Source organism: Caretta caretta, chromosome 8 (genome assembly GCF_965140235.1).
Source record: "Caretta caretta isolate rCarCar2 chromosome 8, rCarCar1.hap1, whole genome shotgun sequence".
Lineage (NCBI taxonomy): Eukaryota > Metazoa > Chordata > Testudines > Cheloniidae > Caretta > Caretta caretta.
The window spans coordinates 34107393-34121080 of NC_134213.1; the positions used below are offsets into that span (position 1 = coordinate 34107393).

Genomic DNA, 13688 nt, shown 5'->3' on the forward strand with positions numbered 1-13688 from the left:
GAGGCTGCTAGGCAACTCTCTGACACCACATTCTACAGGCCATTACCCTCTGATCCCACTGAGGGTTACCAAAAGAAACTACACCATCTGCTCAGGAAACTCCCTGAAAAAACACAAGAACAAATCTACACAGACACCCCCCTAGAACCCCGACCAGGGGTATTCGATCTGCTACCCAAGATCCATAAACCTGGAAATCCTGGATGCCCCATCATCTCAGGTTTGGCACCCTGACAGCAGGATTGTCTGGCTATGTAGACTCTCTCCTCAGGCCCTACGCTACCAACACTCCCAGCTATTTGAAACACCACTGACTTCCTGAGGAAACTACAATCCATCAGTGATCTTCCAGAAAACACCATCGTAGCCACTATGGATGTAGAAGCACTCTACACCAACATTCCACACAAAGATGGACTACACACCGTCAGGAACAGTATCCCTGATAATGTCATGGCAAATCTGGTGGCTGAACTTTGTGACTTTGTCCTCACCCACAACTATTTCACATTTGGGGACAATGTATACCTTCAAGTCAGCGGCACTGCTATGGGTACCCACATGGCCCCACAGTATGCCAACATTTTTATGGCTGACTTAGAACAACGCTTCCTCAGCTCTCGTCCCCTAATACCCCTACTCTACTTGCGCTACATTGATGACATCATCATTTGGACCCGTGGGAAAGAGGCCCTTGAGGAATTCCACCAGGATTTCAACAATCTCCACCCCACCATCAACCTCAGCCTGGACCAGTCCACACAAGAGATCCACTTCCTGGACACTACAGTGCAAATAAGCAATGGTCACATAAACACCACCCTATACTGAAAACTTACAGACCGCTACACTTACCTACATGCCTCCAGCTTTCATCCAGACCACATCACACAAGCCATTATCTACAGCCAAGCACTAAGATACAACCACAATTGCTCCAATCCCTCAGACAGAGACAAACACCTACAGGATCTCTATCAAGCGTTCTTAAAACTACAATACCCACCTGGTGAAGTGAAGAAACAGATTGACAGAGCCAGAAGAGTTCCCAGAAGTCACCTACTACAGGACAGGCCCAACAAAGAAAGTAACAGAATGCCACTAGCCGTCACTTTCAGCCCCCAATTAAAACCTCTCCAGTGCATCTTCTTGTTAACTGTTTGAAATGAGCCACCCTGATTACCACTACAAAAATTATTTTTTCATCCTGTTGATAATAGCCCACTTTAATTGAATTGTCTCGACCCAGCATTTGGTAAGGCAACTCCCATCTTTTCAGGTACTGCTATATATATCTTCCTACTGTATTTTCCACTCCATGCATCTGATGAAGTGGGTTTTAGCCCACAAAAGCTTATGCCCAAATAAATTTGTTAGACTATAAGGTGGCACAAGTACTCCTCATTGTTGTTGTTTTTTTAGTTGTCAGAGTACAGTACTGTTTTCAGTATCTGTGCTGTCAGGCTGTAAAGTTCCACGGGAGACAGACCAATCTCTGTCACCTTTGTCACCTTTTTCCAGCTTGTCCTCGTCCATCCCACCATGAACGCAAGTCGACGCCACACCATTCCATTTTGTTGCGAGCACGTTCTTTACATTTCTGGCCGAAGAGGTCTAACAGATTCTTTTGTTACTGCCAAAGCCAGTGTCCATTGTTCCTGTGAGGCTGGGCTGGGTTTGTCTGCCTCTCTGTTCTTGGAGAGTTTTTGCATGGGCTTTCTTTACGCCATGAGGATACATTTTCAGCCTCATAACCATATACATGAAATTATAACCTATAACCTTACTATAACATTACTGTAACAATTACTATAACAACCATGGTCAGTGCATCATGAGCCTTCCAAAGACACCCAACATGATAAAGTTTGCATTGGATACAACAGAATCATTTTATAAATATGAACATTAGGGTGTAGGGTGTGTGTCCGTCTCCGTCCGTCCCCCCCCCCCCCGAAGTACAGAGCATCACACCCTCAGTTTGAACCAGACTTGTGAAATTGGCAATTACAGGGATCACAGAAAAAGAAGATCTTGAATGGATGAGGTGGAAACCTGGGTGGATCAAAAGGACCATTCCTCCACAAAGAGATTAGCAGAGGACCATACAGAATGAGCCACCATGACTGGCAACCTCCTGTGATGGAGATGCCACCAAAGAAAAAGAAAAAGGAATTCACTGTTGATTGCTGAATTTCCTGGCTTTTTGAGTTTAAATCCCAATCTTAACTATCGACTGATGAAGGCTTTTATTAATGAGTGTCCATGTTATTTTCTAAGGTAAGAGAAACCAGAGCAGGAGCCGGGAGAGCTGAGACCTTGCATATATCTAAGGCCTTGTCTAGACTGCCAAGGTTTTTTGCCAAAAGGCAGCTTTTGGCGACAAAACAGTGGACGTGTATACACTGCAATGCCACCTTTGGTGACAAAACTCCTCAGTTTCGGTGACAAAATAAAACCACCTCAACAAGAGTCATAAGGCTTTTTACGCACAAGTTTTGTCACCAAAGTGCCAGTGTAGACAATATGCTTGATTTTTTTCGCTGTAATTGGCGTCCAGAAGGTGTCCCACAATGCCCATCATGACTGCTGTGGTCAGCAATTCCAACTCTGCTGCCCTGAAGCCAGATAAGCAACTGTCCGTCCCTCTTCCTTTAAAGCCCCGGGAGTTTTTGAAATTCCACTTCCTGTTTGCTCATCTTCCCAGCTGACCATGGTGGCTCCATGCAGCAAACGCTCTCCCGCTTGGACTAATGGGGACCTGACGGATCTGCTCAGTATTTGTGGAGAGGAGGCTGTGCAGTCCCAGCACTCCAGCCATAGGAATTTCGATACTTATGTGCAGATTTCTCGAAGTGTGCGCAAAAAGGACGATGAGTGGGACACACTGCAGTGCATAGCAAAGATCAAGGAGATGAGGCAGGTGTAACAGAAGGCAAGGAAGGCCTATCATTTTTATAAGGAGTTGGATGCTATCCTCGGCTACGACCCCACCTCCACAGCCAAGAGCCCCATAGATACTTCGGCGGGGCTGGAGCCGGCAGAAAGTGGACCTAGCTCTGAGGACCAAGTAATTGATGAAGAGGTGGAGGAGGATGTAGAGACCATGCAGGATTGCCCAGTGGTTCGTCCAGTCAGGAGCTGTTCTCCACCCCAGGGGTGTCTAGCCAGTCTTGGCAGTTGCAATTCGGCAAGCAAGAAGCAGGAGAGGAGACCACAGGTAAGTGGTTTTGCTTTGTGAAGTGCGGAGGTGGGTTGAGGCCATAGACATATACAAGGCTGGCTGTGTTTCTGTGTGCTGGACATTTCCCCATGAAGCTAAACACTATGGCAGAATAAGGTGTTGATGCACACTGAGATTTCACTGGAATCCTCCAGAGAGATCTCTAGGAAACTTTCCTGGATGCACTTGCCAATCCTCTGCCAGAGGTTCCTTGGCAGAGCTACTTGTTCCTTCCCCCATTGAAGGAAATTTTCCTGAACCATTCTGCAATCACTTGCGCAGGGACCAAAGCAGTACATAGGCAAGCAGCATAGGGACTGGGGTGGAAGCTGCAAGTATGTAGTAGATGCACTCTTTCTTCCGTCTTACCCTCAGGAATGAGATATCTGCCATAATGACCCCTGCCTGTGGAAAAGGGTAGGAAAATTTAGAATATTGTTCCTAGTCAACTGCACCACAACTCTTTCATATTGATTATCTCCCCATGTACAATGCTCCCCACCCCAGGGTAAACTCACCATGCTTGGGGTGTTTACCGGCATGTGTGCTTGTCAAGGGTCAGTGAGAAAGTGATTGGTATATGTGACGAAGCGGGACTGTTCTTAATGTTTCCTCTGAATATTGTGGGGGTACCTCAATTTCCCCTATACAGACTCCTGTCCCCGACCAGACGAGGGTCTTCACGATCAGGTTCCCCATCCGGGGATCGGAGACGGAAGGGATTGGAGCTGAGTCCAAGAGAGCAAGAGGACTGTGAGAGACAGCAAGAGCCAGAGAAAGAGCTGCAGGAGAAGCAGCAGCAGCATGAACTGGCGATGGTGGAGCGGAGAGGCATAGGGGACCTCCCAGGGGTGAGTGGGGATAGACCCCGGGGTGCCAGTTCCACAGGGAACCTCGATACTAAATTGCTGCCCCTCATTAAGGAGGGAGGGGATGTGGATGCCCACCTCACTGCCTTTGAGCAGGCTGGCGATTTGAACCAGGGGGATCCTGCGGAAAAGCCCCGGTGTCTAGCTCCCTTGCTGGGTCCCAAGGCCATAGACTCCGTCAGCCAGATTGGGGGGGGGGAGGTGGACAGGCTCCCACTCCTGGTCCCAACCTATATATCTGTGTGGAGTTTCCTGGGGTCAAGCCCCTCGGACCTCCGGTGGGAGCGGAAGGTGATGGTCAATGGGGAGACATTCCTGGAGTGGTGAGATCCCGGGACAGAGAGAACTGTTGTAATGCCCCTGGTGGTGCAGCCTCAGATGCTGAGGGGCTGTGTGAGCTGGGTGAGGGTCCCAGGGATGAAGCCCCTCACCCTGCCTATGGCCCAGATCTCTGTGCAGACCCAGGAGGGGTGGGGCTGGCTGGTCATTGGGGTTCTCCAGGATATCAGCTGGGAGACCCTGTTGGGGAGTGACTGTGTCTCTTTGGGACAGGATCCAAGCCCTGCTCCTGTAACGGCCGAGGGTTTGAATTTGAATCCAGGGAATCGGCTGAGAGGGAAATGGTCAATGAAAATGCAGATGACCTGGCTGGCAGCGGAGAGGAGCTGCTAGGCTTGGGCTACCTGCCTGCCTGTAACCAGACCCCTGGGGCTGGGTGGGACAGAGAGATGCTCCCTGTCCCCTTGCACACTGGAGAGGGGGCTCAGGGGGCTCACACTAGCTCTGATGCAGTGAGGAAAGCAGCAAGCTCGCTGCCTACCCCCACTGGGACAGGAAGGGCAGCGCTGAGCACAGTGGGAGCTGAGACCCCAGCTGAGTGCGGGGAGACACAGGCAGGGCAGGTTATCTGTTGGGAGTGGCAAGGTGCTTGGTAAGGAAAGTTTGGATGAGCCTAGGCAGCCTTGTGAGCTGATGGCTTTGTCTAGTCAGCAGTGTGGGAAGGCGAGGATAGTGGAAGATGAGTGTCCCTGTACCTTACCTGTTACCTGGGTGGAGAATTGTGACAGTGAAGGGAATGTGCCTGTGTCTATCAGGGGTATTGACTTGCCTATGGAGGGAGCTACCCTGGTCTCCAAGCAGTTGTCTGTGAACAGCCTTGTGTGCTGGGACAAGGGGAAGGAGATCCCAAGCTGTGTGTCTGGTAAAGAAGAAAATGTGTCCGACTCTTCTTTGTCTGTGGAGCAGACAGAAGGGGTCTTTCAGCCTGTGATGGTTGAGAATAGTGCAGTTGTCTCAGAGTTGGTTCTGGATTCAGCTAAAGCCCAGGAAGGGAATGGTCCTAAGTCTGTGTTTGCTAGGGAGAATGGCCCTGTAACTAGGTCGCATCCAGTTAGTGTCTATGTAAAATTCCAGAGACCAGACAATTCTGGTGCTTGTATTTTGCCTGTTGCTAGTGTGTGGCTGGGAAAGGGTGTAGCAACTCTGTCTGATCAGGGTGAGATCCTAGCCAGGGCACAAGGAGAGCATAAAGGTGATTTGATTGTGTTACCCATTGAGGGTGTGGAAACCTGTAGGAAGAAGGAAAAGATTCCTGAACTTTGTGTGGCAAAGGGAAGGAGAATGCTTCTAACCTTTTATCTAGGAAGTCTGTAAGTTTGCCTGAAAGGGGATTGTGTAGGAATCCACCTGATGGGCCAGAGGTGATTCTGGATGTAAGTGAGACCCAGAAAGAGTCTGTTGTTGCTCAGGAAAGTGTTCCTCTACAGCAAGCCCTAGGTAAAGAGGGTAAGGGCAGAATTTCTGTGAAGGGTGAATTGTTGCATAGAAAAGCCCCTGGGGAAAGGAATCCTCATGGTAGTCTTTGCAAGCAGTTTACTGCAACAGAAGGGTGTGAAAGTGATTTAATCAAGAAAGTTTCAGTTCCTAACAGCCAGAAGTTTTCTGTTGTGAATGAAGCCACTGACTTTCCTGTTGAAAGATCCAGTGTGGATAGCCTTGAGAAGGTCTCAGATGGCGTGAAAGCTGTTAAGAAAGTTAAACAGTCCTATAACCAAGTGGCTCTGTTTGGCCAGCTTGTTGGGGAGACAAGGTTGTTGAGAAAGGAATGTCTCCATGCTAGTTCTGTAAGTGAACAGTATGTGGCCCAGGTCAAGATGGGGGCTCTTAACCAAGAGAGCCCGAATTGTAGCCCTCCAGACTGGAGCTCTGGGAGAAGACCCGATCCCAGTTTGACCCCTGGGGGTTTTGGGGTGGCAAAAGGACACGGGCCGCATAAACCTTCCCACATGTGGCATGCAAGTGCTATCGACCACCCCCAACCTAAGGGAGGGCATGAAACTGGAAGGGCGTAAAACTGGAATGGCCTGGTGTAACTCCCACCAAGGAATGGGAGAGATGCTGGGGCATCCATGGGAACGTTGGTGGGTTCAAACTTCTCCAGGTCACCGGCTAAAGTGAGCCCACTCAGTTCGGTCTCGAAGGGGGGAGAGATGTGACGAAGCGGGACTGTTCTTAATGTTTCCTCTGAATATTGTGGAGGTGCCTCAGTTTCTCCTATGCAGTTCTTTAGTATCTAGGTGGTGGGATAAAGGATATGTATGATCGTTGCAGAGCCCTAGAGGGCAGGTGTGTGCAGGGGTCTGGACACAGAGAATGGCCAACATCCTGTTTCCTGGCAACTGATGGCCTGGGCCCTTCCCCCTTGCAAGGTGAGAGCTAAAGGGTTGGAGAACAAAGGAATCAGGTGATCTCCTGGCCTGGGAAAGGGACAAAGCCCAGAGGAGGAGGGGCTGGAGAGAGTTTCAGTTTGGGACTGGCTGGGGACATGGGGTGAAATGCAGACGGGGTTGTCTGGCTCACTGCCCCCCAAAATGAACCCGGCTGAGGGGTCCTGTTCTCTGTACCTACAAGCTCTGTTTTAGACCATGTTCCTGTCGTCTCATAAACCTTCTGTTTTACTGGCTGGCTGAGAGTCACGTCTGACTGCGAAGTTGGGGTGCAGGACCTCTGGCTTCCCCAGGACCCCGCCTGGGCGGACTCGCTGTGGGAAGTGCACAGAGGGGCAGAGGATGCTGAATGCTCTGAGGTCAGACCCAGGAAGGTGGAAGTTGTGTGAGCTGTGTGTCCTGAAGACAGTCTGCTCACAGAAAGGAGACTCCCCCAGAGTCCTGACTGGCTTCATAGGGAGCAGTTCCAGAGCATCGCCCGGGGACTCTGTGACAGTATATTTCTAGAGGTGTATTTTACTGTACTGTTTCAATGCTGTGTGTGTGCTTAAGAATCATGCTTCTGTATATTGTTCCTTGTGCTTCTGCAGATGTAACCTTGAAAGGTACTCCTACACACCAGCCGAGCACCTCCACTGGATAAGAAAGTGCCCAAGATGGAGCAAGGATGACATGTTCCAGGAGGTGATGCAATGCTCGGATTCCAAAAACAGGGAACATGGACCCTGGAGGGAAATCGAAAGGCAGGACAGATGAGAAAATGAAGCCTACGCTAGGGACCCAACAGAGAGGATGATTAAAGTTATGGAGAAGCAAACTGAGATGCTACAGTGCCCCATAACACTCCAGACTGAGCAGATGCATGCCTGCTCTCCCCTTCAGCACATTCAGAACTCTTTCCCATGTCCTTCCCAAACTCCACTCACAAGTTCCTTTCCACTGTCTGGGGCTTCTCGCTATCCCATTCACTCCACCTCCACAAATGATAGCTGGACTTACGCATGGTTCTGAAAGTTGGCCCTCCCCTGATACCTCCTCTCCCCACAAGAATTTCTGTGTGTGTGTTTGGTGCTGCAGTGGTTTTGTGCAATAAAAGCAAAATGTTTAGAATGATACAAAGTCTTTATTTGTCTCCCGCAAATTGTGATAGCCGATGGCAGCAACTAATAAACAAGCAGTTAAGTCATTTGCTTACATTGAATCCGAGGCCACAAAAATCACAAGTGCTTCCTTACAAAACTTGATTTCATTAAGCATTGTAGTCCAGAGCATAGCAATATACATTACTGGTTCTCATCTTCAAAGTAAAAAGAATGAGGAGTACTTGTGGCACCTTAGAGACTAACAAATATATTTGAGCATAAGCTTTCATGGGCTAAAGCCCACTTCATCAGATGCATGCAGTGGAAAATACAATAGGAAGATATATATATATACAGAGAACATACAGAGAGAATATATATACATGGGGGTTGCCATACCAACTCTAACGAGACTAATCGATTAAGGTGGGCTATTATCAGCAGGAGAAAAAAACAACTTTTGTAGTGATAATGAGGATGGTCCATTTCAAACAGTTGACAAGAAGTTGAGAGTAACAGTAGGGGGAAAATTAGCATGGGGAAATAGTTCTTACTTTGTGTAATGATTCATCCACTCCCAGTCTTTATTCAAGCCTAATTTAATGGTATCCAGTTTGCAAATTAATTCCAGTTCTGCAGTTTTTTGTTGGAGTATGTTTTTGATGTTTTTTTGTTGAATAATGGTGACTTTTAGGTCTGTAATTGAGTGTCCAGGGAGGTTGAAGTGGTCTCCGACTGGTTTTTGAATGTTATAATTCTTGACATCTGATTTGTGTCCATTTATTCTTTTGCGTAGAGACTGTCCGGTTTGACCAATGTACACGGCAGATGTGCATTGCTGGCACATGATGTCATATAGCACATTGGTAGATGTACAGGTGAACGAGCACCTGATGGTGTGACTGATGTGATTAGGTCCTATTATGGTTCCCTTGAATAGATATGTGGACAGAGTTGGGAACGGGCTTTGTTGCAAGGATAGGTTCCTGGGTTAGTGTTTTCGTTGTGTGGTGTGTGGTTGCTGGTGAGTATTTGCTTCAGGTTGGGGGACTGTCTGTAAGCGAGGACTGGCCTGTCTCCCAAGATCTGTGAGAGTGAGGGATCGTCTTTCAGGATAGGTTGTAGATCCTTGATGATGCACTGGAAATGTTTTAGTTGGGGGCTGAAGGTGACGGCGTTCTGTCACTTTCGTTTTTGGGCCCGTCCTGTAGTAGGTGACTTCTGGGTACTCTTCTGGCTCTGTCAATCTGTTTCTTCACTTCAGCAGGTGGATATTGTAGTTGTAAGAATGCTTGATAGAGATCTTGTAGGTGTTTGTCTCTGTCTGAGGGATTGGAGCAAATGTGGTTGTGTCTTAGAGCTCGGTTGGAGACAATGGATCGTGTGGTGTGGTCTGGATGAAAGCTGGAGGCATGTAGGTAAGTGTAGCGGTCAGTAGGTTTCCGGTATAGGGTGGTGTTTATGTGACCATCACTTATTAGCACTTTGCCTCAAAGACTCCCTGATTCAAATAGCCTCCCATTGTGCCTCTCTAATAGCCCTGGTGTCTGGCTGCTCAAAATCAGCTGCCAAGTGTTCTTCCTCAGCAGTCCACCCCTGAGGAAACTTTTCACCCTTCCCTTCACAAATATTGTGCCACGTGCAACACGCGGCTATGACCATGGGAATATTATCCTCATTGAGGTCTAGCCTGCCATAAAGGCATTGCCAGTGCACCTTTAATCTGACAAATGCACGTTCCACAGTCATCCTGCACCTACTCAGCCTGTTGTGGAACCACTCCTTACTGCTGTCCAGGTTTCCCGTGTAAGGCTTCATGAGCCATGGGAGTAAGGGGTCTGCCGGGTCTCCCAGGATCACGATGAGCATTTCAAAATCCCCTATAGTAATTTTCTGGTCTGGAAAGAAAGCCTACACTTGCAGCTTTCTGTACAATGCAAAATGTAAAATGTGCTCCCTGCGAACATTCTTTATTAATCATTGAAACTGGTTTGTTTCCACACTCAGGCCTGCTAGTAACTCACTCACATTTGAGCAGCCATGAATCATGAACAAGAAAAAAGCCATGAACCCAGCCAAGGCTCATTTGAACAACTGCTCACAGACAATTTTTCCACAGTGTTCATCCAGCGCTGCATAGCGCTTCCATCCTGCTTTACATTTTCCACGTACTGTGCAGCCGTTAACCAATTCCTTCTCATTCATTAGGAAGCATTATTCCTGTCCACTCTGCTTCTCAAGAGTCCTTCAGAAACTAGTACATGGAGCTGTTGCCCAAAGCAACACAATTGCAGAAGAAGGAGTAGAACTCAGACATCCATGGCATCTAGCGCTGTGGTTGGGATATAGGCCTGACTATATTGCTACAGATAAGAGTTTGTCTCCCCCTGTCTGATGGGTGTGGACCACTGAATTCAGCTATTTGACCATCATTTCCCAGGCTGGTTCATCATCAGTGTTAATCCCAGCTCCTGCAGTGACTTAATACTATTTTAAAACAGGAGTGAAGCAGTCTCTCTGTATGTTAATGAAATGCTTGGTTTCAGAGGAACAGCCGTGTTAGTCTGTATTCGCAAAAAGAAAAGGAGTACTTGTGGCACCTTAGAGACTAACCAATTTATTTGAGCATGAGCTTTCGTGAGCCACAGCTCACTTCATCAGATGTGTACGGTACACATCTGATGAAGTGAGCTGTGGCTCACGAAAGCTCATGCTCAAATAAATTGGTTAGTCTCTAAGGTGCCACAAGTACTCCTTTTCTTTTTAATGAAATGATTATTATGCTGCTGCCCCAAGCAGCTGCAGAACGAGACACTGCAGTTTCTCTGCCTCCTGCCCTGGTTTCCTCTCAGTCTAGCTGCTGGGTAGCTAGTTCTAGCCTGTCAGCATCAGGTTTTTGTTGTTGTTCTCTTTGCCAGTTATGGGTAGAACTGTCTTTTGGGCTAGGACTGGCTCTCCAGATTATATATGCAGTGTATGTATATAGATTATGGTACATTTACCACAGTATAAATGTATCATCCTTGTCATCACAATACATTTGCAGAGGGGCTTGTTTTTCACAGCGAGTGCTCGGGGGGTAGGCATTCTCTGCTCCCAGATCTAGCAGCTGAATCCACATCAGCAGGACTGAGGAATGAAATGGAAACTAACGCGGACACCTGCAATATCTTGTGGTACGGACCCGATTAACAGTGTAAGCAGGGGAATTTTCTCTCACATGCCCAGTGTTAAGATGATCACCATGTTCAGGAGGAATTTCTCTTCAGGGATAGGGGCACTTCCCTCCTTCTGGAGCTGTGTTGGTATTACTGAGCACAGCCAATTAGATTGTGTCCAAAATACTAATTACTCTTTGCAAGAAATTTAAAAAAATGTTTTTATTTTTACAGAGCAAGTCCTGGGCAATTCTGCTGGGGCGAGGAAGAGGGAAGGGCAGATTTCAGAGACATGCACCAACAAGAAGCTTCAGTATGGGAGAGAAGGAGTTTGCAGCATCAGCTCTGTGCCTGAGACCATGAATGCGTGTAATGCACTCGTCAGTGTGTGTTATAGGTCTCCCTCTGAGCCTGATCCAAAAAGGTCACAAGCCAGCCCCAGCTGGAGAGCCTGACTTTTTAGCCCAAGCTGAAGCAGCTCACACTTTTAGCACTGGAGGTCAGTGACTGAATGCCAGGTGGTTAGCCAAAGTGACAGGAGTCACGTGAATGATATTGATGATGGGGGATGGGGAAGAGGAAGGGCACAAGAGAAAGATGCGGAACTCCAGTTCTACCCTGTAGACTGTCAGCAGGCAGTGAGCCCTCCAGGAGGAAGGGGAGGGAAAGATGTGAGGTGGAGAGGAGGAACTGTGCAGTGGGTGCCCTGCCCTTGCAGGGGTAGATACTGGCAAGCTCTAGTCCTGCCCAGCTCCTCTCCCTCTGGGATGGTGCTTCAGTGATGCTGTATCTCAAGGATTTGTTAATTGGCACCTAACCCCGACTTGTAACAGTAGCGCTGAGGGAATCTGACATGGGAGCCAGCAAATGCGGCATGTTCTCAGTTCAGGGGGTAGCAAAGCTGCCAAGGTAGCTTTAGGAGCTGGCAGTGTCACACTGGCCTGCTGGGGCAAAGAGGGACTCTTTCGGCTTCTTTTGTTTTTGTGTATCAGCGTTTAGACTTAGGAAACACAACCCAGCACTGTGTGTGTGTGTGGAGTGCCACAGAACACAAAGCATGGTGAGGCTCTCTTCTGAATCCCATGAGCCCGCCTCAGACCATCGCTCCATCACATCTGATAGCCTGCCTGGGGGCTGTGGCCATCCCTCAGAGGCATCTTGGTGAGGAAAACTGGGTCAGTGGTGCCGTGCTGTGCATTGTGGGAAATTCCATCCTGACCCCCACAGTGATGGCGATGTGAATAAGAGCCTGATCCCAAATGTGCTTACTCATGTGAGTAGGGTTTTGCAGGCTCAAGCCCTAAGAGACTCCAGTGGGCAAACAAGCTATGAAACACTGTTTGGAGGGAGTGTTTATGTTTTGGAATGTCCTCTGTGAGGGGGGTAAATTCATCACCGGGGCAAATCCATTGACCATATTGTGTGCCATTAAACAGCTGCTATGTTCCATCCCAGAGGTGGCAGCCGTTCAGTGGCAGTTTTTTCCTGTATAAATTTAGGCCCTGGGCTATACTCTGTGCAGGACCTGAAGGGTTGTGGAGGAGGGCAAAGGTGGCTGTATACTATTTGGGGCTCCCCTCACAGATGCTAGCTGGTCACAGCCCCCAAAGGGCCATTATGCCAGCTGGGGCTTACCAGAGCACAGCAGCACTCTGGCCACCCCCCTCTCCTCCCAGCACAGCCCATGGCAGGGTGGGACTGAGGAGCATCATAGAGTTGGCTGTGTGATCTCTACACCTCGCAGCGCTTCTTCTGTGCCTGGAAATCCTCAGCCCATTGTGCTACAGGGGCAGGGCAAGGGGCCTTAGGGTGGGCTGAACACTGGCACGTAGCTTGTTAGGCCCTCTGGGATGGAAGGTGGCACAGCAATGTAAGATATTCTCATTCACACAGTACCTGGGGGCTGGGAAGGGGCCAGAGAATGGAAGGCCAAAGGCATGACAATAAATGTGTGGCACATGCAAAACAAAGCAGAGGCAAGTGTGTGCTAGAAGGAGGACATGCCGTGTGCTGGAGGCAAAGTACCTTCATGCACAAGGTGCTGCAGGAAAAGAGTGCGACTTTCTCTAGTCGCGATGCCAAGGTCACTGAAAATGCTGGCTGTCTGCCACACAAGTGCAGGCTGCTAGATTGAAGCCTGCCTTCCAGAGGTTGCTGCCTGTGTCTCCCCAATGCCCGCATGCTCTAGGGCTTGGACAGCCAGGATTCTTTGGCTCCCCACTGCTAGTTCCGTCCAGTTTCTTACCTACACCCTAAGCCACACAGTGGTGGAGTTTTCTCTTGAGTGGCAACCCTCTCTGAGCAGCATACGTGAGGATTTATGTGCAATTCACAAGGGGAAAGCGCTAGCTGTGGGCAGTTTTCGTCTCGTTAATTAAATGCTGTAAATCAAGTATGAACAGGAGGCCAAGGGTCTGCTCTCAGTTACAGCAGTGTAAATCCAGTCAGATTCCACTGGACTTACTCCCCATTTACTTGAGTGTAACTAAGGGCAGCCACTGGCGTGGCATCTGGAACGATGAAGGAGGTTCTGGTCCAACAATTCCCCCTCACTGAGCTATCCTTTGTGTAGTTGAAGCTAATGGCAACACGTTGCTGTCTGTTAAGCCTGGAATGCCGTGTAAGCTCAG

The 13688-nt window shown here is 48.7% G+C and overlaps 1 long non-coding RNA gene across 1 annotated transcript; it reads left to right on the top strand.

The window, feature by feature from the left end:
• Positions 1–1964: 1964 nt before the first annotated feature.
• LOC125641407 (uncharacterized) lies at positions 1965–7895 on the top strand. Its single transcript, XR_007358042.2, has 3 exons — positions 1965–3220; positions 3876–4074; positions 7409–7895. It is a non-coding gene; the product is annotated as an uncharacterized LOC125641407 (long non-coding RNA).
• The last annotated feature ends 5793 nt before the right edge of the window (positions 7896–13688 follow it).